This window comes from Chroicocephalus ridibundus, chromosome 8, assembly GCF_963924245.1.
Source record: "Chroicocephalus ridibundus chromosome 8, bChrRid1.1, whole genome shotgun sequence".
In the NCBI taxonomy this organism is placed as follows: Eukaryota; Metazoa; Chordata; class Aves; order Charadriiformes; family Laridae; genus Chroicocephalus; species Chroicocephalus ridibundus.
Genome location: NC_086291.1, coordinates 51,825,224 through 51,852,321, shown reverse-complemented (window position 1 = coordinate 51,852,321; position 27,098 = coordinate 51,825,224).

Here is a 27,098-nt window from a genome sequence, read left to right as displayed (position 1 = left end):
GGGGGGTGGGGGGGAAGAAAGATTAAAAAACGTTAGCTAGATACATTCCCCTCAACTGGAATGTTTTAAAGAGTGAGTTCATTATATACCACCACATTCAATTTGCAAATGCAGTTCCCAATGCTATTCTTCATGGTTAATAACTGGGAATTGATTGAAAAGGGAGGTCATGCAGCTTTCAAAGCAGAAAAAGCCGAGCCTAATGGGGCTAGTGAAGAGATGGTTTTACATACACACTTTCAATGGTTGTTTTATTAGATGTTTGCAGGTTGTGATTAACAGTATGTGGCAATTTTATTATTGAACAAACAATGCCTCTGACAAGCAGGACACAGCCTGCAAAAGGAACGTGAACTGTGCAAAGAAGAGCTTGCACTTGGAGTTTCCACACATTTATACAAGCTAATTAGGGCAAATCGTAAATTACTGTGGGAAGGGAAGATTTGTATGGGAGTTCGTGGAGCTCTCCTTGAGCAAACCATCTTCTACTCATAAATTATCTGGCTCAGGAAAATGACCTTTACAGGAAGAAAAGGAGGTTTACTAAAATGGGAATGGGGAGAAGGAGAGGCCAAGCCTGGAGAGCAAGCGGTGCCTCTTGACCCTCTCCCAAAGGCAGAAGCTGCCCAGGCAATAAACTTTCCTCCGTTCCTCCCCTCCAGCTCCGTGTCAGGAGAGCGGGATGCTGCTGCCGTGACTAACGGGCTCATCTTCAGAGCTCTTCCCCCACCAGCTGTCCATGAGCACTGGTGGCTCCTGCCCTTCCCCAGGCAGAAGCTGGGTGGAAGCCCAGAGCCGCCGCGGCTGCAGACAATCCCTTCCGTAGCCAGACACAGCGCGGGGAGCCTGACATTTTCGAGGTCTCAACCTGTTGCCTGATGGAGAGTATTTAAAGCCAAGAGCCTTATTAATAAACCCCGCGCAACGATGGCGGCTGAGAAGGACTTTTATTGTAAAAGGGAGGATTTTGAAGAAGCCTGGCAAAGAATAGGCCCAGCCCTGACCCCAGTGGGAATTTTTGGCTCCTTCTGCAAGGATCAGGATTAATTCCAAAGGTGGCCATTAGTGAAAAGAGACAGCATTTTATTGGCAAAAGCGTTTGCTTCCTCCCGTAGTTCCTGCTTAACCTACGTGCAGTCGTTGGGAGGAATAGGCCAGATTCTGCTCCTTTTACTCCAGATTTGTCTCCAGCTGATGGCACCGACAGCAGTAACACTTCTTCAGGTTTACAGGAGTCCGAAGGATCTGGCCGCAGCGTTTCTGTCATTAATAAACCACCAGAAATTTTAAGATCAATACCAATCTGAGGATACACAGCATACCCTGAATGGGTTGCAAAATCACAGCTGACATAATGGGATGTGTAATGCTCTTAGCTGGCCTTAATAAATCTTCCCCCACTGGCACCCACCTGGGTGTATTCCAGTCCGCAGGCAAGGTGGACAGGCTGGAGATGTGCACATCTGCCCCCAAAATCCTATGGGCTGGAGAGGAGAGCTGGGATCCCTGTCCCAGTCTTACAAGTGAGGTGCTGGGTCCCGTCATGGGACACATCACCCGTCCCAGGTGCTGGCTGGGGTGGGAGCTCAGCAGGATAAACTCATGGGGCTCCTAAAGTTACCAGAGCCACGACGGTTTCAACAGCTCAGAAACCAGATCTGCTCTGGCCATGACAGGCAGCACAGGGACTTTGGACACCTAACCTCGCTGTGGAAGGAGAAGCCGCTGCCCGAGCATTCCCACCCCATCCAGGGAGTCGCGCACACCACCCCAGTTTGTCACTGCTCCGACCAGGGTCCCTTCCCAGCGGGCGACGCCAGGGAGCCCACGGGTGCCCCTTTCCACTCCTCACACACACACGCGCGCTCGGGTGCGCTCCCTCCTTCAAGCTTGACCCTAGGCTTCCCACAGCAGAGTGTCAGGCGTCGGATTTTGTAAAAATAAGTAATTTTCTTGAAACGTTCATCGGCAGGGTCAGCCCGGGCTGGGTGCCTCCAGAGAGGGATGCTGAACACAGAAATCCCCGGGCAACGATACCCTTGTGATCTCTACACCCGCCCCTCACACGCTCTTCATGCGTCTTTTGGTCCAATGGTGATTTTTGGTCTGGGGTCTTCTCACACCTTCTTGGATTCTTCTTCTGTGTCCAGGCAGGCCGGCCAGTGACTGCTCTTATCTGGATGATTCGCAGTCTCTGCTGAGGGTTGTCCCCTCCTTATCTTCTGGTTGACACTTCTCCTGCACCCGCGCTCGCTGGCAGAACGTGGGGAACTGAGAAGTCCCAGACTTGGGGAAAACACTACCGAAACATCAGGGCGTTACCGACATTTTCCTCGTACTAAAAGACTAAACGCGGCACTGTACCAGCTGCTAGGAAAATTACTAAGAAAATTATTGCGGCCTAAAGGCTTCAGCAAATCTCGCTGCTCGTGTTAAGGAAAGCCAGGCAAACAGCATAAATCACACCATATTATAACCCAAAGTAATTTATTCTAATTAAAACTTACTTATTTAAGCTAAACAACTAATATCTCTCAACACTTGGCTTCTCCCTGCTCTTCCCCATTTGATGTTATTTAGCGCGTAGCAGCCATTTGCAAACTGTCACAGAAAGACGAGATAGGACTTCACAAGAAAATCCCCCGTTGTCTCAGGTGTTTTTCGTAAAGCAGCCAATTCTATTTAATATTCCTCCTCCGAACTTGCCTACAACCCCTCAAAGGCTGGAAGCCTCCCAATCGCCCCCGCTGGAGGCGGCAGCAGCGCCTCCATCCCCGCGGCCTGCCCGATGGAGAGCCGCTGCCAAGGTGACACCCCACCGGGATTTAAATAAAAAAAATGAAAAAAAAAAAAACCAAACAAACAAGGTCACGGGCATGGTGAGAGCGGGGTCCTGCACGACTCGCCCTGCTCGCTAGCGGGGCTCGAAGAGGAGCCTTTGCCAACATCTATGAAATGTGCCGGGTGGGCCATGGTAGCGTACTCTCAGGTGAAACCCAGACAGTAAACCAAGCGGCGCAGCACAGCTTAACGCCCTGGTCTGTGATCATACGTGAGGCACAGCCTCTTCCCACGGAGTCGCGAGGATCAGCTGGGGGCGGGGATAATAATAAAAAAAAAAAAAATTAAAAATCTGATTTGCCTTTCGGGGTTTGATTCTACAGCGTTTCCCAGGCTAAGATGAGATCAGTAGGTCAGCCCCATAGTTTAAACCTTCTTTGTGTTTTTATGCCTACTAAGCTGACCTCTTATATATGAAGCCTGACAGAGGTGCCGAATGGTTTATGTAATAATTTATTTTTTTTTTCTTTTTTTACTGGATCTAATTCTAGCTGACTCAAATCTGGGTTTTTCTGATTGCTAAAAAACCTTCAAACAAGGAACAATCTAGCTAATAGTGCTTGCATAAATCATCCTCAAAATAATGAGTATCTGTGGAGTGAATTCATTTAGCTAAATAGATGGAGGACCACTTTAAAGTTATTTAGAAAGATTAACAAAAGAGAAGGGAAATGAAAAACAGATAATAAATTGACGAGAGAAGGGAAAAATTGTATTAGAAACAATGAATTTATAATAAATTCAAAACGTTAAGGAGAAATTTCCAAAAAAGGAGATTGGCACCATGGCAGTTTGGCTGTGCTGGTGCTAAAATGTATTTTTAATTAAAATACATGATGTTAAAATGCATTTTTAAATAGATAGATAAATAGGTCCCCAGCCAAAATTATATTTTCACTTTCATGATTTCCAAATTCACCCATAATTTGACGTTTCCTCAGTACAAGAAAACATTTATCTACTCCGGGGCTCGTTCTTCCACTGCACTCAGCGTACCTCCATCAACCACTCACTACAGATTGCCAGACAATCCCTTCCTCCCTTCCCACCGGGAATCCGCACCTTTTCTTTTCCTGACAAAACCCCAAATATTTTGCTCCTTCATCCCTCCTTCTTCTCCTCTCATTTTTCCTTCCTCCCATCTCAATCCTTTCCCTTCCTTCTCCATGGATTTTGCCATGTGCAGTCCTCCGTCCTATTCCTTAGTCTAGGTCTTGGTGCCATTATGGAGCAATGTTGAGGTTCTCTGTAGCCAAGCCTGGAGAAATCCACCACGAAGTCCACACAAGGAGTACAAAGGCTTTAAGTCCCACCTAAATCCTGAGGAAAACTGGGACGATGCCTCAACCAATATGATGCTTTTGAGATCAGGTCTACCACTCATGTTTTATCCTCTGGAAAAACATCAATTTTTCAGGAGGAATCATCCCCTAACAACTTCTGGCATTGTGTTAGAGAAGCGCAAGGCTATCCATCTTCAAAACCCTTCACCCACCTCGCGCTGCGTTTCCAGTCTCACGGCTGAATGTGCAGCGTTTCCAAATACATCACTGAGTGAGCGTATTTCAAACCCACGCGTTTTGGACAGGCTCAAAAAACTGCATTGTGGCTTCTCTCTTTCTTCTGTTGTGTTTGCTGCTTTGATTTATTTACTTCTCATATCATGTTTAGACTTGCTAAATATAAAAACTGTTCAAAATAACTGTGCAAAATATTCTCCGAGTCCTTGAGGAAAAAAATAAAACTACATTGCTCAGATCTGCCTTCTCATGTTTTATGGTTTTAGCACATGTTGTAAATAGAATATTTCCATAATAAATATTTGATAAAAATAATTTCCACGTGAAGTTAGTTCTAAGCCAACAGCCCTAGAAAGGCAGAAGAGGAGCTACCGGGTTGGCAGCGACATTCCATGCATTCCTGAAAAAGTTCCCCAAGCGTATTGGAAGAAACCACCTTGAGTGGACAAGGGATAACGGGCACAAACTTGACCATAGGAAGCTCCATCTCAACGTGAGGAGGGACTTCTTTACTGTGAGGGTGGCAGAGCCCTGGCAGAGGTTGCCCAGGGAGGTGGTGGAGTCTCTGTCTCAGGAGACATTCAAACCCCGCCTGGATGCGTTCCTGTGCCACCTACTCTGGGTGACCCTGCTCTGGCAGGGGGTTGGACTAGATGATCTCCAGAGGTCCCTTCCAACCCTACGGTTCTGTGACTGTGAGTGGGGAAGACAAGTTTGGTCTCCCCATCCCCACTTTGCCTCACCTCCTCCTCGTCTCCTCGATGCGGACACCTGCTCAGCGAGAAGACAGCAAAGTCATGTCAGCTTGTGGCTTGATATTTCATTTCCCTGCCTTCACATGACTCACTGGCACCTCTCCTCTTTCACTCATGGACCCACAGACTGGAGCATCTCTCCTCAAGGAAGAGCCTCAAGTCCAGGTTGTTGCCCCCTTGAAGTCCCTGGGACATTAGTGTTGGTCCATACTTAGGTTTGCGATTTGAGCAACCGCACACCATGTACCAGCAACTTTCCCAACACCTCTTCTGACAGCCCTGCAGGTCCCGGTGAGGCAAATTTCCTGACTGCATTGTGACTAACGCTGCTTGCGGCAAGAATTCACCCTGGCCGTGACTTCCCCTTTCACAGAGCTGGAATTTCATGTCCTTTGATTTCATTGATTGCTCTGTAGTCGTCTTCAGTGAGAATGAGAGGAGTTTCACTTTTGCTGGTGCCTGGTGCATTCCCACTTGTTTATTAGCTGGGCAAGACAAGACAAAAATAATGAATTTTCAGTTTGCTGCCAGTATCAAAAACAGTTTTGGTGGAGATCTAAAACCGCAAAGGCTGCACCAAGCTGATTTCTTGCTGAAAATTTATGTCTCTTTTACTTGAGAGGACAACAGAAAATTAAAGATGAATAAAATACAATTTAACCAAAGAGGCACCACAGCAGTTTTAAAATCATTTAAAATGAATTTTTTCATTTAAAGGACTTTGCTGTAGGTCAGGGCCCTTCAGAGGTAAAATTATTCTAATTGATTATATTGGTGGTAAATGCATTTATGGTGTGACAGAGTATTTGAAATCACCGAGGCAAACTGCTGAAGGTGCAGATTAGCTAATTTACTGGACAAAATGACCTTTGTTGCACTAAGAATCAAATCTTACGGGGACAGATGTCTTTTAAATAGCTGCTGATAGTTTAAATGAATTACCCAAGAAAACAATGTTGAAGAGCTGAATGTATTAGAGGACTTGACGTAGTTGGGGATATATACAGAATACGTATGGGCTGAATATATTAGAGGATACTTCGCATGAGAAATAACTTAATTTGGGACCCCCAGGCTTCTGCTGTTACGTGTCCATAGAGGGGAAACAAGCAGATACCTCTTCTCCATGCTAAATTGTTTGACATTTCTCTTCTGACCGTCAAAGCCAACTGTTGTACAGCAAATGCAAGGTAAGGGAGTGTACCCAAGGAGGCAAAATACTTCTCCAAATTGCATTGCTCTAGAGGTTTGGCTGTTGAGCAGGAAACCGTTCGGCTGGGACACGTGCAGGTAGCCCGAGTGATGTACCGGCCACCCTGCCCTGCTCCGGGCTCGCTGCCGTGCAGAGGACGGTGCGGAGACGAGCGAGAGCTCACTCTAAATGCGACAGGAAACAAAAACTAAGCGGTGCCTCGTCCTTCTCCAGCAGTAATTTCCTCGTGCTATGAAAGTCATATAATGTTCTTTACACAATTTATTGTAAATCACTCATGGCTCGTTTAACACTCCGCTGATTTATCCTGATTTATTGCATTGCCACCCTGCACGGCAAGGCAACAGCCGTGGCTTTATGGTCTTTAATCAAAGCCCAAAAACCCGTAGTTCGCAGCCCGTGGCTGAGGGTTCCCATAGCCGGAGTCCCCACGTGATGCTCAGCGTCCTGCGAACCCACGTGCCGTGGCCCGAGCCCAGGGCACCGCACGGACACGGGCAGGGGCCAGCGCTGCCCCGCTCCTCTCCTCCTGTCGCAGCCCACCGGGATCCAGCACTGCCAGGACAACGCACTGAGGACCACGCCGCACAGCCCTGGGATTTGGTCTCCACATGGCTTTGGCGGGGGGACAGCGAGTCCCCTCGCCCGTTGCCCGCTCCCGTTTACCTTGCTGTTCCACGGTGGCTCCTACAGGTCTTGGGTGAGATCGCGGTCCCGCAGCTGTCCGTACAGTCCCTGGCACAGAGAGTCCATATTCCTCAAAAAGCTGGCAGCCTGGTGAGGCAGAGATCAGAGAAAAACAAAAGTAATACCATCCTCAGAGAGACAACAACATTTTACCCCCAGAATTTACCTGGGGGGTCACAGAGGAAGCCTGTGGCAGAGCCAAGAGCAGATCCAGCCCTCCCCAAGACTTAATTACAAAATTAGCATCTCCCTCCTTGGATATTAGGGCACGTTGCAAGGTGACAGTCAACGCTGGTGACACCCAAGCGATCTCCAGCTCCAAGGAGGTAAGTGAGAGGAGGCACCGGACTACTGCAAACCCATAGAGAGCATCTGGAAGTCAGGAGAGCATCTTTTCCTCCCTTTCTGTGGGGCAGCCGACGATAAAAGAAGTGAGGAACAGCTGCCCGAAATAATCCTTTCATCACTTCAGACAGCTAACAAAGCCAAAAATAAATATTTCAGCTTGGGCAGTGTTTAAAAAGATTTTATTGCTGCAAGGCCAAAAATTTCAGTCTATCAAAATCTCTTTACACAAACCGAGTTAAACGAGTAATTGGTTTAGAAAGAGTCGGACCAAACGCATGGCAAAAGTATAAACTGTTCTCGTGAAAATCTGTTAACTGCCCCCCCTAAAATATATATACAAAATAATGAGGACTGTGGCACCAGTCGTACCGCAGAGCTCAGTAGGTGCCCGTCCAACCGCTTGCCCCACTGAGCACGTCTGCATGAAAGAGCCGCCGTGGCGCCCGTGGCGAGGGCTTGTCCCACACCCACCCCGCCGCGGGGCTGCGTCCCGGGCACTGCTGCAGTGCCCCGCTTCACACACGCCAACCGGAGCGCGGTGGGACACGAGGAGCATGTTGGCTATTTTAATCCCAGGCAGTAGACACCCAACAGCTGCACGTGCCGGGCCCCAGCCAGGCGCAGTCACGTCCCCCTTTGTAAACCTCGCCTAAAACACCTGGCCTTCTCCTCCCCCGCTGAGCCACGGCACCGTACCGGGCTGGGATGGACGGCCAACGCCACAGAGGGGCGCAGAGCTCTGCCGACCTGGTGGAGGGCAAAGGACACCCACTCTACATCATCTTCTCCAAGACTTGCAAGACCCAGAAGATCTGAGTGACAGCTATAGGGGAGAAACATGCAAGGCAGAGTCAAAGTTATTTCTGCTCGCCGACCCCCAGAGTTTCCCAGGCAGATGCAGGTGAACGTGGGTCCAAGGTTGGATGGGATCCTTACACGGACACAACATGCTGCTGCCGCAAACTCCAGCGCTGATTTTAGCAGGGCAGTCCTGCTGGAGATGCAGCTTTGAGGTCATGCCCAAATAAAGCTCCTGAGAAAATCCAGAATTGCTATAGCCTTAGGGATGACATACTTTTGCCATAAAGAAGCCTACGGATGACAAAACTGGCTCCGAAAGATCTCCCCCTGTCTGCTGTCAACCAGCGTTTCCATCAGTGTCATACGCTGTTCACAGCAACAAGCTGTAGATAAGCAGGAACAGAGAGACACCCACACCGCCAGGCAAAGGTGCGCGCGGAGCATGTGTTTGAACAGCCGGGCTGCTCCCGGGGACCTGTGCTGCCCACATCAAAGAGGAGCTGCTGGAAAAGGCACTGGCAGGTTTTTAGCAACCAGTGAGCAAATCCTCCACGCGCCCAAGTACTTAGGGGTTGCCAGCGGAAATCTGTGCAACCGTCCCTTTGCTTTGCTAGTCTTGATACTTAAGGAAATAGGAATTATTTAAGGTAATCCTAAAAGGGAAGGAGGATATAAAATCCTCTTGCTGGGTAATTTAGAACTGGGGACAAGGGTAAACGCTCCAGGGTTTCACTTATGGGGCAACCCTCTGATGGCCGTGTACAGACCAGTGGCTGGAGTTTTCCATCACCCATTTTCCGCACGTTACAACCAAGAGATGTGGGGGACAGACACAGAAGGGGATATGAAGCTCAAAAAGACAGAGCACGCTTATAGAAACCAGGCTCTGGCTAGCCCGAGTGGGAGCCACGCAGCTCAATCTGGGTCAAAAATTTAGGAGGAGTACAAATCTTCTGCAAACCAAAGACAAATGAATGTTAAAAGTCCAACTCCAGCTCACCTTTGCCCTTTCATTAGCTCTGTATGTGAAAGTGTTCTTATTTATAGACCTATGGAGGCAGGCAAGTAAACAAAGGTGCAAACAAGCTAGATGCGATAGGTTAAACATATCCGCAGGACAAAGAACATCTTGGTGGAGGCAGCTAAACAGACATCAGGATGCATGGGAAAACACATATTTTGAGTAATACAGCTGGGATGCACAGCAGCACCGCGAGGAAGAGCCCAGTTTTTGTGTTTAAGTGCAGGGGTGCCAATTTAGCAAATGCATCGCGGCCTGTGAGCTGTTTCTGCAGGCAGGTCCCTCTGGGCAGCTCTGCCCCTGGGTGCAACCAGGGTCTTCTGGTCGCTTTTCAGTCCCTCTTACTGGTGGTGTCACCTGAAGCTGCTCCAGCCTTTGTACGCTAAGGCAGGGAAGGACAAACAGCAGATATTTTTACCAACAAAATCTCGCTTCTGTTAAGGGAAATCCAGTTTGCCGAATATTTGTCAATTCAAAAGAGGGGGTGGTTTATAGGACAAGGGGTGCAACGTAGATTTTGCAAGGGGGTGGGGAGGAAGGTCCTTTGCAAAGCAGCTGAAATGCGGAAAGATTTGCTTTCGCATTTGCTGCCATCTGGGTAATTCACAAGAATAAAGCCACCTCTTATCCCACTGAAATCAATAACTTTTCTCACTCCCATCGTGCCAGTTACAGCGGTTTGTTCTCCCCTGGCCCGTGCCTGTCATGGGGAGAGAAGTGGACGCGTCCTGGCTCCCTCCAGTTTCTAACTGTGCCGCTAAGACGACTTCAAACCCAAGTTACCTCGTCCATGCTGCTGTTTCAAGCAGAGTCAGATCACTTGGTAACCAACCACCAAAAGCCCTGAAGATTTGCAGACAGAGACATTTCTATCAGTTAAGGCTTCCATGACCGTCTACAAGTCAGCATTTCACGTTCCCCAGAGCCCCTGGGAAAACATCAGACCTCTGCTCTTCCAACCTCCCTCCTCTTTCATTGCAAGGGGATCTGCCGGTGACCCGCCAACATCGTTAACCGTTCCCTTGGAGCGAAGCACGCTTATTGCTTTAAATAACTCACACGGATATATTTCAATCAGCTACTGTTCATTAGGATTTACTAGGCTGGACCCAAATGCAGGCATGGAAGCTAATTAGAATTATTATTTTCAGATGACAAGTATAAGGACCTCCCAGGGACATTTTCAGCCTTTCGTTTTAAGGCTGAGGTAAAATTTTCAGGGTTATTTTCTGAAATTATTTAATGGGGTGGATCTTTGTAATAATGCAGAGAATCTGGGAGAGTGGTTGTAGTTGGAAGAGAAGGAAAACTAGACCCCGCTGAGAAATTCTAGGTGGATAAGTAAACAGAAGGACATTAATGACAGGGCCTGATTATACTGCACTGAGAGCTGCCACACAAGCAATTTCTGACCCAGCATGGTCACTTCATTGTGCACAACTTCTCGTATTGACCAGGGTGGGGGGGAGAACAGGGCTCAGACCCCCATCACAGCTTCATTTGTGTCAGCTTTGAGGCTCCATGTGTGGTAGAGCCACAAGCATCATTATTCCCTCCCTCTCCTCTCACCACTCTTTTGGCATATCCATCCCTGGAGAATGGCTCGAGACATTTTGGGGTCACTCCCAGGTCCACCCACTTGCTGCTCCCCCTCCAGAACCCGCCGGTGCAAAAGGAGCAGCACTGTTTCCACGCGCTCCGAGCCAGAACCTTTTCCGTCGCTGAGCCGCTGATGCCGAGGCAGGACTCGCCGCGCTCATGGCGTGGAGAGAAACCGAGAAGCAAATTATTTACACAGGAACGACCTACTCGGCAGTTGTTAGCCCGGCTCCAAAGAGCTCACTGCTCCTAATGACGTCTCCAGAGCTTTGCTGGGAGGGAATATTAAAGAGAAGAGCAAGAAAACAAGCTGGTTATCTTTGGTGACTGACTGATGCCAACAGACTACAACTTGCTAAGCATTTTCAAATAGCATTTGCAGTTGACGACTTGACATTTGGAAACCCTAAGGACCTGGAAGGAGGTGGGGGAAAATTTCCATTTGCGAAGGTTGAAGTGCACTAAACTGCTTTTTGAGGCGAGCTGTCTAGAAAGGAGGTGAGAGCTGACAAACACACGCGGCTCAGGGACACCTTCACCTCTAAGGGCAAAAAGCAATTTGGTGCGTGCGCTAAGAGAGGACATGAAGGCATCCAAGTTGTAAAAGGGTTAGTTAAGCATCCATATTTTGGGTACCAGGGTAAGCGCCACATCCTAGCTCCTGGCCAAGGACCCCTAGATCCTGGCAGAGGATGAAGGAAGTCAGCAGATCCTCCTGTTTGACCCTACACACACACACTTGCACCCTCCATCGATAGGGATGCAAGCAAGGCTCCAGCTCTCCACCGGGACAGCTCTGGGACAATCAGGGGAACAGCCAAAAAAATCCCTACTGGCCGTTGAAAATTTAGTCTCTAAAGGCCTCAGCATGGGTCCTTGGTCCCCTCCAGTCAGGCAAAAGGAGAAACCCAAGAAGCAGCCCCAAACACCAAAAACAGAGCTTGAGGGGAGGAAACGAAACCAAATCAAAGCCCGCTTGTGGTGAGTTAAGTGAGTATCTGGTTTTGCCATGCAGGACGCGCATTCTGCTCCTGATGTTCTCCAACCTTGAGCGAGTCACTCCGCTCCCTGCCTCTGTTCCTCCTTTCAGAAAAGGAGCTCAGGCTGTGCTGACAAGCATGAGGAGGCAGTTACTATCAGGACCTATATACGATCTGCATATTCATATATTGTGTGCCCTCTGCTGGCAGTCTGATTTTCCAGGAGCCACAGCAGTAGCAATCGAAATGGGAATTTCCTTCTGCACATCGCAGGGTCGCGGGTCATGAGGTGATGCCATTTCTGATGGTCCTTGGGCCAGGCTGGTTCCTGCAGGAGCCTCCGCATCCCAGCAGCCCTGTGGCACCTCGCGCCGACCAAACGCTCAGCAGACTTTGCTGCCAAGGAGGACTCTTCTAATATAACCACATCCCCGAAATAAATGAGGGCAAAGGGGATATTTGAGTGATTCATCCCATTACCTATCAGGTGATGCCCAAGTTTGGCAGCGTCACAGCAAATATCCCAGATTTGTTGATGCAAAGCACAGATCAGATGGAAACACCCATGGCTGGGGGGGGACAGAGCTGGCGGAGGAGCACACATCGCCTGCAGCGAGCAGCCCCGGTCTTTACGGAGGTTATTTCAGCCATGGTCACCGCCTCAGCTTTGCACTATGAATATTTGGGCACTTCGATTGGATTTGTGTGAAAACCTGTGCCATTCCAGAAACTTTTTGCTTTGCTCCATCCTGCTAATTCTCCCTCGCCGTCCCTTTGGGCTCTGACATCGCGCTGGTGGTACCTGGAGGGATGGAGGGACCTCCAGCCGCGCACAGACCCCCGCCGCTGCTCCAGCCCTGGCTGTGACCACGGCACCCCTCGGCTCTCCCCAGACTGATGGCCAACAGGATCTTCAGCCCCAGCAAAAGCCTCTCTTCTGACTGCTAAGAACCTCTTTTCCAGGCTGAATTTTATTTTTTTTTGTCACCTATTAATACTTCTTCATGCACCAGCATTGTCTTTTAGCACAGATGATTCATTTCTCCTCAGCCACTGAAATATCCCTGAAACATTACTTAACCAAAGGCCAGCTGAAGAAGAAATGCATTTTTCTTTTGTGGAGGAAGCCAGTTCCCCTACCAACAAAAAAAAAACCCCAAAAAACTATCAAGACAAGCAGGTTCAATGTGCCTTTGTAAGTCTGGATTGGACTCGGTCCTATTTTCATCCCATTATTCTTTCCTTCACAATTTGTCTAAAGCTTTGCAGACTGTGAAAGGCCAGTCGCTGCCGGGATTGCTTTTCCTCCTCTTTTCATACAGAGTACTCTGTTTGCCATTCTTCAGTTATATGAACCACTCCTGAATGACACATCTGTGAAAATACTTTGCCAACAGACTCTTCTTATACTCTTTTTTTTTTTCTTTAATTTTTTTTTTTTTTTTTGCCAGCTCCAACCCTTCAGGATCCCTCTGCAGAGATTCCCCCATTTCCTGGCCTGCAGCACCCCAAGGTCTGCTTCCAACTTGAATTATTTTCATACAGTTGAACCCCCCTGTGCTTCCTGCACCTTTTGGACTGTTTGCTATTGAAAACGGGGGGAGTTCATGTGAACTCTGAAGGTTTTTGGTTGTTCAAGCTCCCGCGAACACCACGGGGGTCTCTGCCACATCGCGTCCTTTCACAAAGCTGTTGGGGTTTCTGACTGAGAAACACGGTCCAAAAAAAGACAAGGAGCATCCTCGCCCCGAGCACGTCACCTTCTGTCCCTTATGTATCTGGGTTTCCCTTTCCATTTTCCTTGAAGACCCCGTTTTCCCAGCAGCTGCACAGCACAGACCTGTCCTGGGCTTCCCCACCAGCCCCTCGCTGCTGGAGGTGGCTTTCAGGAGATTATAACAACCTCAATATTGAACAAGGAAAAAGGAACCCCCCCCCCCCCCCCCCGCAAAAAAAAAAGACCAAACAAGAGAAGAGAGCAACGAACAAGGGAGAAAGCCCTACAAAAAGGCCTACAAAGAGACTAATGACACTGTTTAAACAAAGTTGTCTCCTGCGATAGTGCTAAATCCTTTTTATGACCTTTCAGCCTTTAAAAACAGTTTATAAGACAATTTTCTATTTGCTAGGCTTACTGACACACAGTCAGTAACTGCTTACGATGGTACCAGGAGTCTCATTATAGAACAAATAAGGTCCATTTTACCATTTTCCCTTTCCTCTTTTAAAAAATTTAACTCTTTCCCTCCCCAGCTGGTCCACTGGAGCACTACACAACCAGAGCCAGAGCAGAGGGAGAAGGGGAAAGGCATTTGGAGGAAAAGAAACATCCTCCACGAGCAGCATCGCAGGAGGAGGCAGTAGTTGCTGGGGGAGATAAAGCACATTCAGCATGAGATTACTGCATGAATGATGCTTTGATCACAAAAGCAAAGAGCAAGAAGACAGTTTTAATGGTCTGAAAACGCACGAAAAGCTAACGTGGAAAGCAGCTTTGATACACAAGACAGCGGCACAGTATTTATTTTGCAACCTTTAACAAGTATGGGCAGTGCAGCAACAAGATCATTTGATGGAAAAAAAAAAAATAATCAAAAGGAGACAGAAAAATTAACCCGAGAGCTTTGCGGTGGAGGGAGGAGAGGAGCAGCTGGGGCCGAGAGCGCCTCTGTGCTGACTTCCAGCACGTTGGGGACGGAGCCCGGCAAAGTGCCACGTGTCCTCGGTCCCCACTGAGAGCAGCAGGTGCCCAGTAGCTCCTGGGAACAGGGAATGCGGGACATCACTTAGCGAATCCCAAAAGCTAAAGCATGCTTACAGCAAGCATTCGCAGTTATATCCTCGCAATGCCCACGGAGAACTGCATCTTCCTGAGAGCTTTTACACGGGACACCTTGGAGCTACCAGGGTATAGAAAGAGCGGACGTTGGAAAGGTCTGCAGACTCACAGCAGGCACGGTTACACAGGTCTCCAAATGTGGGAAAACCAGGGGAGAGAGAATTTGAAGGTAACTTGAAGGGATGGAGGGGGGCAATGACAACGTTTTCTAGGAATTCAGTTTAAGAGAACTTTGAATATTAGAGAAAAACCAAGAGCAAGACACACACACACACACAATAACTTTTTAAGTCTTCTCTACTAACTGCTTAAATTTGATAAACCAAGGGCTATGGAAATAACTACAAGCTTCCTTTGTGCACGTGCAAAAGGGTGGCGTAGTAGAGGTCGCAAAAGCACCGTCAAGTTTCTGCACAGGGGCACGTGCTCTTACCTCTCCCCAAGAGCACTCCCTGGCCGTTTGCGACTGGTAGCCACTTTTACAGCTGTTTTTTCTCACAAGGATGAGGTAAGAAATTCTTCGGTCCACAATAGTTATTTTTGCTTGAAACCTGCAGGAAGAGCATTTGCTGTGTGCCGTTATCCAGCCGAGAGCACAAGTCACCCTCTGGGAGAGAAAAAATACATCCCGAGCAGACCACCAAGGCCAACCCCTACCTTAAACAAGTGGTCTGAGGAAATTGCTGGAAGCTGCCGTCAAATTTGGCTGGAATTTCTCTGCAGTGAACCTCCCACCTGAAAAGGGAAATGTCCGTGATGAACAGTCGCAAAAAGACAGTGCCCATCAGCTAATTTATGCACTATGAATAATTCAGCCACGTCTATTTAAAAACTTCAGCTGAATAAAAAAAAAAACAAAAAAAAACAAAAAACAAAAAAACCCCACACAACACATTGGAGAGATCATCTGGAGGTGAAGAGGAGTGCCAGCCACCCCAGAGGTCTCTCCCTCTTCCTGCGCCTGCGATCTCCTGAACCGCACCAGCCGAACCCAGAGGTTGAAAGGAGAGGAAGAAAGAGGCAGCAGAGAGAGGAGTCCAGGAGACAAAAGCAAAAGACCTCCTGCCACCTATACGAGCTTCCCAACATGCACCTTTCTATGGTGGACATCAGATTTTTGGTTGTTTCAGTTAAGACCTAGCTTCTCCTCCTCCTGCCGGCTCTGTGGTGCTCTGCCCCAGCCCCTTCACGCGCCAGTCAGCCTAAGCGAGGATTAAAACCCGCGGAGAAGTCTGAGCTCAAACCATCAGCTGCTCTCCCTGGTAGTGATGCTCCGAACGGTGGTTTTCGGCAGCAGAGACCTGGCCAGGTGGGGTTACCCCCATGCCCTGAGCTGCAGGTAGAGTTTGACTCCCTGTGCTCTCCCTTCAGGTTCTTCTTGCGCCACGGCGGGAGGAAGGATGCATTTAAAAAGCACACCTATTTTCCATCATTTTCCACCTGCCTGTTTCTTTTACAATCATAAAAAAAAAAAACTGAAGGGGACCCTGGGATTGAAGGGGCTCCCTCCCTCCAGCTCCCCACAGTTGCCTTCTGGGGATGTTTGGATGGGTTTCCAAGTGATAACGTGGCAGAGACAGAGGCTTTCCAAGGGATAACGGAGCAGAGACAGTAAAGACCTGGTACTGCTGGAATAAAGAAATACTGCCTCAACATCTCCCACTGAAGCGCTTTTGCAAGCAGGAAAAAGCCAGAGCGCATCTGAATCCCCAGGACCGCCGGAAACTCATCACAGCAACCAAAATTAAAATGTCTCCCTCTCCCCTGCAGCACACCTGCAACGCGGCGCAGGTGATGGAGGGGGTCGCCTTCACCCATCCGAACTTCGCATTTACGTAACCTCAGAGAAAGCTCTGTGCCTCCATCTTCCTAGGCGGAGCTCCACCTCAGACCACTATAAGCAGGGCTGTCATTTTTCCAGAAAGCTCAGCATTTCTCAAACTAGGGTTTTCAACCTGAAATGGGGTCACAGAACCTTTTTAGCTGGGTTAGCAGCCCTGGGCAACTTTGTGTTTATTCCAGATAATCTGCAAGGCTGAGGAGTTCAGGGTGGAATTCTTCTTGTTGCGGCGAGATGGCCAGTCGAGCATAATTTGATTTGAATTTATCTTTGTTAGCCGGCAAATTCGTCTGCCTCTGCTATTGGCCTGCATTATCATTTCTTCAGGGCTACAAGAAAATATCTGCAAAGCGTTAGGCCGGCAACAAGAAAAAAAAAATAAAAAAATCTGTTCCACAGATAGGCGCCTCACCACACTTATCTGGTGCTTGAAACAGTGGGGGCAAGAGTGGGTCAAATGAGGCACGATCGTTTTGTGACCCTAAGAAATGGGGTGAGAGACCTGCAAGGCTGTACCCGCTTCTGCTACACAGTCTGTGGATGCGGAAGGGCTCTGGTTCCTGGCCAAGGCATCCTTTTGCTTCAGGTAACGACGGCACAGAACGGAGGAGCTGCAGCATTAGACCCACCTGCGGTGAGACAAGGCATCGCCTGGGACCAAATGGAGTTCCTGATGCCGCTGGCCGTGGGTTTGGAGTTGCCTGAGCTGCTCCCCATCCCTTTTTCTGGCATTGCAACAGCCGGAGAAGCCTCCCACACAGCTGGCCTTGCCAGGGACACATTTCACTCTGCTTTAAGTCTCCTTTCTGTTGCCACCGTGGTCTCCAGGAGCGTTAGTAGGACAGTGACAGAAGCCTCATACCTATTAAATATATTGAGGGTGAAATGCTTAATAAACCATCACATTTGGAGCCTTCTTTCTCTCTCTCCGGTCGCGTCTATCTTGACTTATTCCTGCTCTACAGAGGAAGTGGCAGGATTTAATAGTCTTTTATTAGTATGTCAGCTTTTAAAATGGTCAAGGCATTATTCATAGGGTAGGTAAAAAAAAAAAAAGGAAATGCAGCACACATAGGAGAAATACTCGTTCCAGCCAATAAAAAGGGTTACGTGCAGCGGTGTGTGCCTGGCCCCTTTCTGTCACATCTGGAGAGGAGCCGTCACGCTTTCCCTCCCAAACCAGCCTCATTTTTACTTCCTTTCCGTGCTTCATGCCCCTGCCGCTCCACGTAGCCGTGCGCTCTGGCTGTTTGGGGATTCCATCCCCCCGAGCAGCAGGAGGGGCACCAGAGCCACCAGCTGTAAGACAACAGCAGGCTTGCACAGGTGCAAATTGAAGTCTCAAACGTTTCTGGTAAATGAAGGTCTGGCCCATCTTTACCCCTTTCCCTCCCCATTTCTTTCTTTTAACTGTGCCCGAAAAGCATTTTATTTGAGTATTTTTTCTTTTAAGGCACCCAAAGTCCTTGTTTTCTCCGTTCTTTTGCCACCTGACGCTGTGCCCAGACCCGAAGAGCTGGCTTTCAGGCAGAGGAGTATATTTTTTCCCCATCAAAACGCAACTTCACAGCCTTAGCCTAAGAAAGAACACGCACCAAATAATCCCAAAGCTTTCTTGCTCCACAAGTCACATTTCAAAAGCCCTCCTAGCCTAATTTCTTTTTTGCTTACTGCTCTGGAGCAGGTTTTCTTGCCGCAGTGTTAGAGGACCAGAGATGTACAGGGATATTCGAGTCCTCCGCTCGGCCTGTCAAGGGCTGAGCCTGGTGTCCTGGTTCCCACATCTACGCTCAAAAGGACCAACTAGTTTTTGAAACAAAGCCTCATAGCAAAGGTATGGAATATTTTATCCTAAACAGATCTTCTAGAAAAAGACATATTTATATTAAGCAATGATAAATGAGTGAATGTTTCTTCCCATGCTTGCTCAGAAGGATTAGAGAAATTCATCCTTGCTTCTCCCCTTGTTTAGTTTTCTGATCAATTCCACAATTTTTCTCCACTTTCACATTTGGGGGTTCTGACTTCAGCTGGAAGAGCTGAAAGGCAGCATCTGCTCCCAGGATTTTTCTGGCTCAGGTAGGAAAATCCAGAATAAAACCTGTTCCCGTCACAGTCCCAGCCCAGACACAGGGTGTTCCACGACACAGCCACGTTGCGAGGGGCTCATTAAAAACACAACTTCTGAAACTTGGAGGCTCACCCTTCATTACTGACTGCACCATCCTGGAAGCCTATTACCTTTAATTGGCGCAGAGCTGCATTGAAAACATGGAGCTAGCTCCGCTATAATCCACGCAAGGACTGCCTCTAGATTTTGATGGAGGCAGGTTTTCACCCCAGAGCCTCTTAGAAGCAAATCTTATTTAGGTCAGCAGTGACATTTTCCTTTCTGAAATAGTAGGCCAAATGCCAGCGGAATTGGAGCACATTAGTTTGAGCAGTCAAGGGATTTACTTTACAATACTGTGCATTACACCCCTGTGAACGCTGAAAAAAAAAAACCCTGACCCGCTGTGCTGAACTTCCAACAACTTATTCATCAGCACTGGTTGAACATCAGAGTTTCCACTCCAGAGGAAACCCAGGTTACTGTTAAAAGAAATCCCCTTTAGCCCTAATTTGGAACAAAGCCCCACACTAAGGTTTCCCATCAAAAGTCTCAATTCAGTAACAGACATGCCAGCTCTCACAGCTGTCAGAATATGTACGAGAAGACCTTATAGAGCCCAAACAGAGAGCTCAGCTGTCAAAAAGTTGCATTGCAGTATAAATCAAGGTGGTTTTATGATGCATTTTCATGCAAACAAATGCACCAGCTTAGATGGGGAAAAGCCCTGCCCCAGGAGAGCCTCGGCATTCAGCACACGCTGCTGCCCTCTAGGAAGGGAGGGTGATGGTTCTTCAAAGCCCTAAAGAATTGAGGTTCCAGGGGATTCAATGACTTCCTCAACAAGAGAAGCCTCATGAGTGATAAAACAGACAATAAAAGGCTTTTTTTTTTTTTTTTACCCCCAAAGCTAGAGAAATCCCGCATCCCTCAAGGTCTTTATGGGCATTAGGCCACCCTGTTGTCCACAGGACTTGTTATTTTTAATTCAAGAGGGTCTTAACTCGGCCCAGGGACTGCACACCCAAACAGCTTTGTTCCCGTCCTCCAGCCCCAAGGAATTAGTGCAGGTACTTTTAGGAGCAGTTGTAACCAAGGAACTCCCAGGATCTCAGCACGGCTTGTACCTACCCTTCCTCCTCAGCCAGCATCCGTGCTCCTCTCTTTGCTACCTTCTGCAGCAATGCCACTCAGACGCCACGTCAAGGCTGCGGACATCCGCTGCCTCTCCCTCTGCTCTTCAGTGACAACCTGACAAACCCTCGCTCCGACAGTCACGCGAGATTTACAGCTTGTCAGACACTGCAGTTGTCCAAGCAGAGCCTCCTGGAAACGGGGAGGGGGTGGGGAGACCAGAATCATTAAGTGATAAGTGATTGTACAACACTGGAATCATGCTGGGATCCCAATATTTTCGCAACTACTTGTACATACGCACACACCCCCCTTGACAGACACAGGGTGTGATTCCCAATATCCACACACAACTCCCGGGCCCACAAATGGATAATAAGGAAATGCTTCAAAACCAAACGGACTCGAATAAGGGAAAACATCAAGCTCCTGCATAAACCGAAGTTACTGACAGCAATTGATCAATTCATGTCGCTTTATTAGCATAGCCTGACTGCAGGTTCCTTCCCAACAGCATCTTGAATCAATAGCTTAATTGCCTTCCTGGCTTGTTTTGCTTCTGGTTAAATTCACTGATTAGTCCTGCAGACTAAGGGAGGTCGCTCAGCTGAACGAGTTAAACCTTCACAGACCGATGGGGAGGTCCCCCTGGATTTTCACGTCCGAGCTCGGCAGGAAGGCAGTCGGCAGCTGGCTCGGCGAGATGTGCCACGGGAACACCCTGGCCCCGCAGCGCCCTGGGAATTGTCACTGCAGCATCATTTGCTGGGAAAGGAGGGCGGCCAAGGTAGGTTTGCACAGACATATACCTGCCTGAAGACACACTGACAGGTAACACGTCCTCTGATGTAGGTGTTCCCCACACCTTTTTGTCACTGCTTCTCCACCGTCTTTTCTTCCCTATTCAATCCTTGCTCCTGGAAACAGCCTGGCACACTCCGATTACACTTGTTCTCAAGTAATGATCTTTAAATATCGATCACCATCACCAATAGGTCAAAAATGGGAAATAAGCCATCTAAAGCAAATACTGCCTGTAAGTCAAACATGACAGATTTGAGGGACCTTTTTGGGCCACACACTGGATCCTCTGTTAAGACAGCTCTTTCCCAATAAGACACCTTGCTTCAGATGTGTCATAAATCCTAGGAATAAGATGTCCCCAGTAGACAACTTCTATTACGTCTTTGTAATTCCTTAGAAGGTGGCAATGCTTTTGTGCCTCTCTCCTAAGTATTAGTCTCCTGGAGAGACTAGAAGAGCTATTTTTTAAGCGTGACCTGCAAAGTAAAGACAGGCTTTGAGTCTTCTTGTTACTTAGATCCAGAGAATAGGTAAGGAACTGGGCTGTTTGCTTTTCCTACATGGGGCTAACGCAGGTGCGCAGATTTATGGTACCTGAGGATATAGCTTTTGATTCCTGGAAGACTACAGAAAGGACAAGAGAAGGTAGATTTACGATTTCCAGTTACCAAGGAATTGTAACCTATTAGCCGTTAATCACAGAAAGTTAAGTGGCAAAGGAGATTTTGGCTGACTTGGAGAACATTTGTACAATGTTAGGGAGGTGATACATGTAGGAACAGACTCACCAGGGTGGATGTGATAAAGCTTAATGTCTCTAATGTCCAAGGTGAAAAACAAGGCAGAGAAAAAGAGGTGACAATCCAAAGCAATAGCTCACAAATCAGCCATTTCTTAAGTGGCTCAGCAGGGGCTGTGATGATGGGGTTGACAGGCAGGGACGCTTCTCATTGATCAGACTTTACAACAACTCCTAACGGCAGCATGATCTCATCACCCCCAACAAGGCCCTGTGGCACTGCGGACAGGGGTCCCAAATTGTGGCCGAGGCATCACGAATGGTCCACCAGCCACTTCAAAGAGTCAGACAGCCCAGCGCGAGTCAGCACCTTTGGCGTTAACAGATCTGCATCCACGCAGCGGTGCAGGAAGAGCTTTACGCCTGTAATTGCTCCACCGCAACCACAGAGAAACTTCTTGCATCTACAGCAGCCTCCGCACCCCTGAGCTGCTGACTGGTGAGGCAGGGGAAGATGAAGCTGGGAGAACCAGGCATCTTCTCTGGACATCAAGGACAATGAGAAAAGGACCACAAAGCTGCCTTTTTCTTTTTGATCTCTATCTCTGATCACTATCAGAGAAATTCCTAGCCGTGCCAGTCGCAGGTGGAGGAAGGATTTTCAGCACGAAATGAGCTTAGTTACCCATCTGAGATGAAGTTTTTTCCAGACAGGAGACACGTACTTGTCTGCATGTCATCTAACTTGTATTTAAAGCCTATTCTGAGGGCATTTTATTTCAAGAGGGTTTAAACTCACACACTGCACTGGAGAGTATTTCATCCTTGAAATACTCCTCCTAGACAGGAAAGTTTTCCTACCAAAGGTTACAAGAAAGCAGCTTCTGACATTTAATCATGGTGATTTGCTTCAGCAGCCTGGTATAAAGTACCACTCAGCATAAATAAAGACATCAATCTGGCTGAAGTTTCCCCAACCACTCCTATTTCACAGGGCTAACGATGAGTAATGCTCTTATCTTGACTCTGGCTGAAGCATCTCATGGACAAGATGGTCCTTATGGTGATATGGGGGCTTTCTGCGCAGGCAGCAAGAGAAGCATCCAATCCCTCCTAAAACCAGCAAGGGTTTTAGGACCCTGCATGAGGGCAGTCACAGCCCTGAGCTGGGCAGAGCTGCCCACGAGGCAGGAGCTCGCGTCCATCACAAGCTGTAAGGTGGCCCAGCAGCCCTGTGAAGCCGGCGGCAAGTCACATCTTGGGGGCTGGAACTAGATGATCTTTACCTGAACTCCTCCAGCACAAAGCCCCGTTACCAAATGAGCTCCCATGCTCAACACCTGCAGGCCACGACGCACCATTAACTCTCGGGCTCCAGGAGGGGATCAATAAGCAGCACATCTAAGCTACGGCTTTACCAAGAAAAGGAGACAACGGTAAGGAGCAACTCAAAGACTCTCTGCTCTCTTTGGGCACCCACCTAAGGCTCTCAGCAACACAAAAATCAGTTTGGCGGAAGAGAATGAAGAGAATGAGGGGTAAAAAGGGGATTTTCTGCTGCTCCTTTCAAAATCACAGCACCTTCCTGAGCTCATAGTAAACCCGTACCTCATTATAAGAGAAGACATAAGCACCACCTTCTCTACCACATTTCCATGACCTTTTCATGCAAAAAAAAGCCTGTTGTTTTTATTAGGTGTATTAGATGCCAACGTGCATCCTTGACATGGGCCAGGAGTCGCCTCAGCCAAGCGCAATCTAACAGCAGCATCGCATCTCCCAGGACCGTGGTGTTCATACAACGCTGCTCTTATGCTATACAAGGTCACCACTTGATGGTCTCAGGTGAGACAAATCTGTGTGGATTTAGGGTTGCCATTTTCAGCTGGAAAGACTGTGGCAAGGGGGGAAACATGACTGCAGCAAGAGCATCCTGAGAGATTCCGGACTGGCAGAACAGAACGACACACGTAAATCTGTTTCAATGGAAGATACCTCAGTATTTGAATAAGTTTAATATCAAACTAACTCCGATTTTGGAACAAGCCCAATTAGCAAGTGAGTTCACATGCTGAGGCCCATAGAGCACGGTGTACCTTTAGCAGCATTGCCAAGGTTCGCTACCAGCTCCTTGTGGCTTTGAAGATTGCTCCGAAGGCTACTGTTTACCCTAAAGAGTAAAACACCCAGGACAGGTCACTAAAATTGCAGGCAGGATGGTGCTCATGACATGCCAGCTGGCCTCTGAGCTTTGATTTCTTCATGAGTGAGATGCACTCCTCCTGCGATCCCTGCTTTTCCCCAGGTCAGTCACGGGAGCCTCCATCCACCCCCCCAATTTAAGTGCACGCAAAATATCAGAGTTTTGTCCACCTAGCAAACTGTGAGGATCCCAGAGAAGCAAGAACATTAAACCGCTCGCGATCTGTAGTTTTACTGCAGAACCCAGGCTCTTTAGATCAGAGCGTGTACAGTCTGCTGCCCACTAAAAGACACATTAACTGACGGTCACAAGCAACGCTGGTAGGGACACCAGCCAGCTCTGCAGGGCTTGACTCCGGAGACACTTGTCATTGCAGAGATTCGGACACGCTTCTCTGCTGCCCCCAACTGATGGTGTGTGAACCAGAAAGACCAATAGCCTTGTGATAAGGCACCTTAAAAAACACCAAATAGCTACCCAAGGGATGTGCTGGAACGCGTGAAGCGGCTGACTCGGCCTCTGACTATCCCAGTAGAAGCTGAATACAGACATTGAGCACAAGGTTGAGGTATTTCAAAAGTCAGTTCCCATAGGATTACAAAGCACAGAGAGGAGCATGGAGGACCCACAGAGCCCAGGTGATGTTCCCAAAGAGATCTTTGGTTGCCCAGAGGACAGGTGGGTTGGGCCCTACCTGAGAAGAGCCCCTCATGCTGCCATGCTTCATTTCACAGCTGGGAGAAACCAGTCATGAGCAGGTGGGTTGGACTCTCAGAGAAGCACCATTTAAAACGTGTCGGAGTCACCTAGGCAGCAGCCAGCAGTCTGGAGGCCACAGCGCATGATACCAGAGGACTTGTCATTGACCAGAGATGAGTCAACCTGCTGTACCAAGTCCAAAGTGGACACGTCTAACGAGACAGGCTGGACTCCTGGGTTAGGATGGCTGTTGTGCTCGTTCCTCCTGCTCAGAGGCACAGGACTCCTCCTGAGCAAGCATTTCTGCAGTGGAAGAGGCATCAGAGCCACCACTTGCTCAGCAGAGGAGTGAGAGCAGCAAAGCATAAATAAAGGATGTCCCAGGAGAGGGTAAGGCGGCTTCGCAGGCAGCAGAGCTCAGCTCCCGGCACAGCTCCTCCACTTCCTCATTTAGGGAAAGAGACAAAAGGTTGCATTCCCCACTCAGCCCCGGAGCAAGAGATAATTAGTAGCTTATTGTTTTAAATCCTAATAAGTGTTCCCCAAACTGACTAGCCGTGTTGGACATAATGTAAATGATTCTGAAGCAAACACGATTTGCAGAGTAGTCTAATTAGGTGGCCATGAGAGCAAGAAGCCCGTGCAGCACTCGCTGCCAAGGGAGACCTGATTGCACAAACCCCGGAAGATTCTCATGTAATAGCAAAAGCCAATTTCTTTATTTCCTAAATACCCACCAGTGAGCAGCTTACAGACTTCACCATTTGTGAACCCCAGAGTTAGCTACCTACAAGATTTATTCCCTTCTTTTTTTGAGTGAAGCGGGTGAGAAGAGTCATTTTGGAGTTCACCAAGACACAAGAGCTGCCCAGGTTGCTCCAGCAACCCCCTTGCTCAGCCAGCAGAGGAGGTAGCACAGAACAGAGCTTTGCAGTGGTCCCTGTCAGGGCCGGCACCGAAGAACAGAGCGGTTTCACAGAAACAGCAAGGGCCCCTTCTCTTTGGGGACGGGCTGTTGTAGCTCCCACCCAAGTCCCCAGGTCTAGCAGGACTCCTGGTTTCTCCAGAAGAGGAAGGGAGGAGGGTTGTGTTTTGATATAAATTGATGCGACAGCTTCTTTCAGGTCTCACCTGGCGGTTTGCGGTACCTTATGTGGGTTTATCTCATCGCTGAGGAGTTCGGGTTGGAGACCTTGCCCTCTCCTGCCCCAAAGGCACAAGAGGGACGGGGGTGGGGGGGGAGTCTGCTTGCCTCAGGCAATAACTCTTTAAATAAAGAGTTCAAACCTATGTTCTTGAGAGCTGCAACAAGCAATTACAGCCTGATTGAAGGTTATTGGTACCCACAGTCTTGGCACAGCTTGTTTTCCGAGGCACCAATGGACAGCAAATAAGTGTTTTGTTACAAATCAAGACTGCCCTAGAAAAGCCAAAGGATGGTCTGCAGCATCCAGGGTGTCACTTGGATTAACAGCAGCAAAAGTCTCAGGGGCAGCACAGGACAGAGACGAGATACACTCCCCCCCGTCTGCACCCCCCCTCCCAGTATGAGGTGGAGTAACCTCAGGCCAGATCTCAAGCTGAGCTCTGACAAGATCAGGCAGACGCTGGGTGCAGCACCGAGTTTACGCTCACATCAGCTTAGGGACACCTGCGTTGCTGCTCAAAGCCCTGCTCTCAACAGGCTTTCAACGTCACAGCGCTCAGGCTGTGCTCTTCGGAGGCAGGGTTGCAGTGGCCACACCACCTCGCAGCGGCTTCGTCGAACCGCGGGTCATTGTTGGGAAGAGATCCCCCTCCATCCCCGCTTACGTCAGTCCATCTCTGCACAGAAATCTGAGCGTTGACCCGACCGCAGCACGGCACTTCCAGTGTGATGGCTTCTCCACTGGGTCCTTTTCCCAGGCAAGGGAGAAGGACCCCAAAAGCAAGAGATAACAGGTCAGGAACGCACAGCGGCGTTTCTGCGCTCCCTGCTCCGGTGGGGACACAGCCAGGACAGGGGAGGCAAAAGGAAAAGCATCCTGGAAGGTGACTGAACAGCAAGAGGACACAGTTGTCTGGATTTCAACTGCTTCGGTTTCCTTGCACCCTCCTACAAGAGGGAAATCAGCTGGAGGGGCAGCGCTTTAACCCCGTACAGCAGCTAATCCTGGTAGCTCAGGATCACGGGAAACCGAGCGAGCATGGTGAGAGAGGGCAGGGGGATTTCTCGAGCAGGGCCAGCTTTCTCACGTGGCCGGCCAAGCCCGACGCCAGCCCCGCCAGGCTGCAGACTGACAGTGCTGCAAAGTCAGGGAACTCCCCTCGCAATCACCTATCTGAAACAGAAGTCTCCAACCCCCACAGGAACAGAGTCACAGCTGATCAGAACTCACAGAAAGGGGGAAAAAAAAAAAAAAAAAAAAGGAGCATTTTGCTCCGACAATGCTGAACAACCTGCATTTTTCACTCCAGAGCCAGCTTTCCCCAGGGAGCCTCCGACCTTGTGCGCGGGACACTACTGAGCTGGGCGCTGAAGTCCCGACAGCATCCAAGTGACTTTGCAGCACAAAGCCAGATGAAAGCAAACAAGGCTTACGGAAAAGTTACTCGGGCACTTCTGAGAATATATCCATCCCAGCAACTGTAAGGTGCCTGGTCTTTGTGCTCCCTTCTGCCTAAAATATTTATGTGCTAATAACGGTGAAGCCAGAGGAGCCTTTGAGGTCGCGTAGGGAGGTAAACTCCTCACTGCGACTGAAATAGCTGAGACAGCGAGTAAGCCCGAAATGATCAAGAGCAATTAGGACATGCCTGTACTACATAACATTTACTTGTTAGCCTACAAGAGTCCAAAAAGCAAAACAAAGGGGGTTTGCTAATTCTTTCCTACTCCATTACCCTCGCAACCGGGAAAGCATATTAAACACCTCTGCTTTGCTCGCTGCTTCCTGTGTGTTCAGTTCAGCTCTCCCTTGTCTCG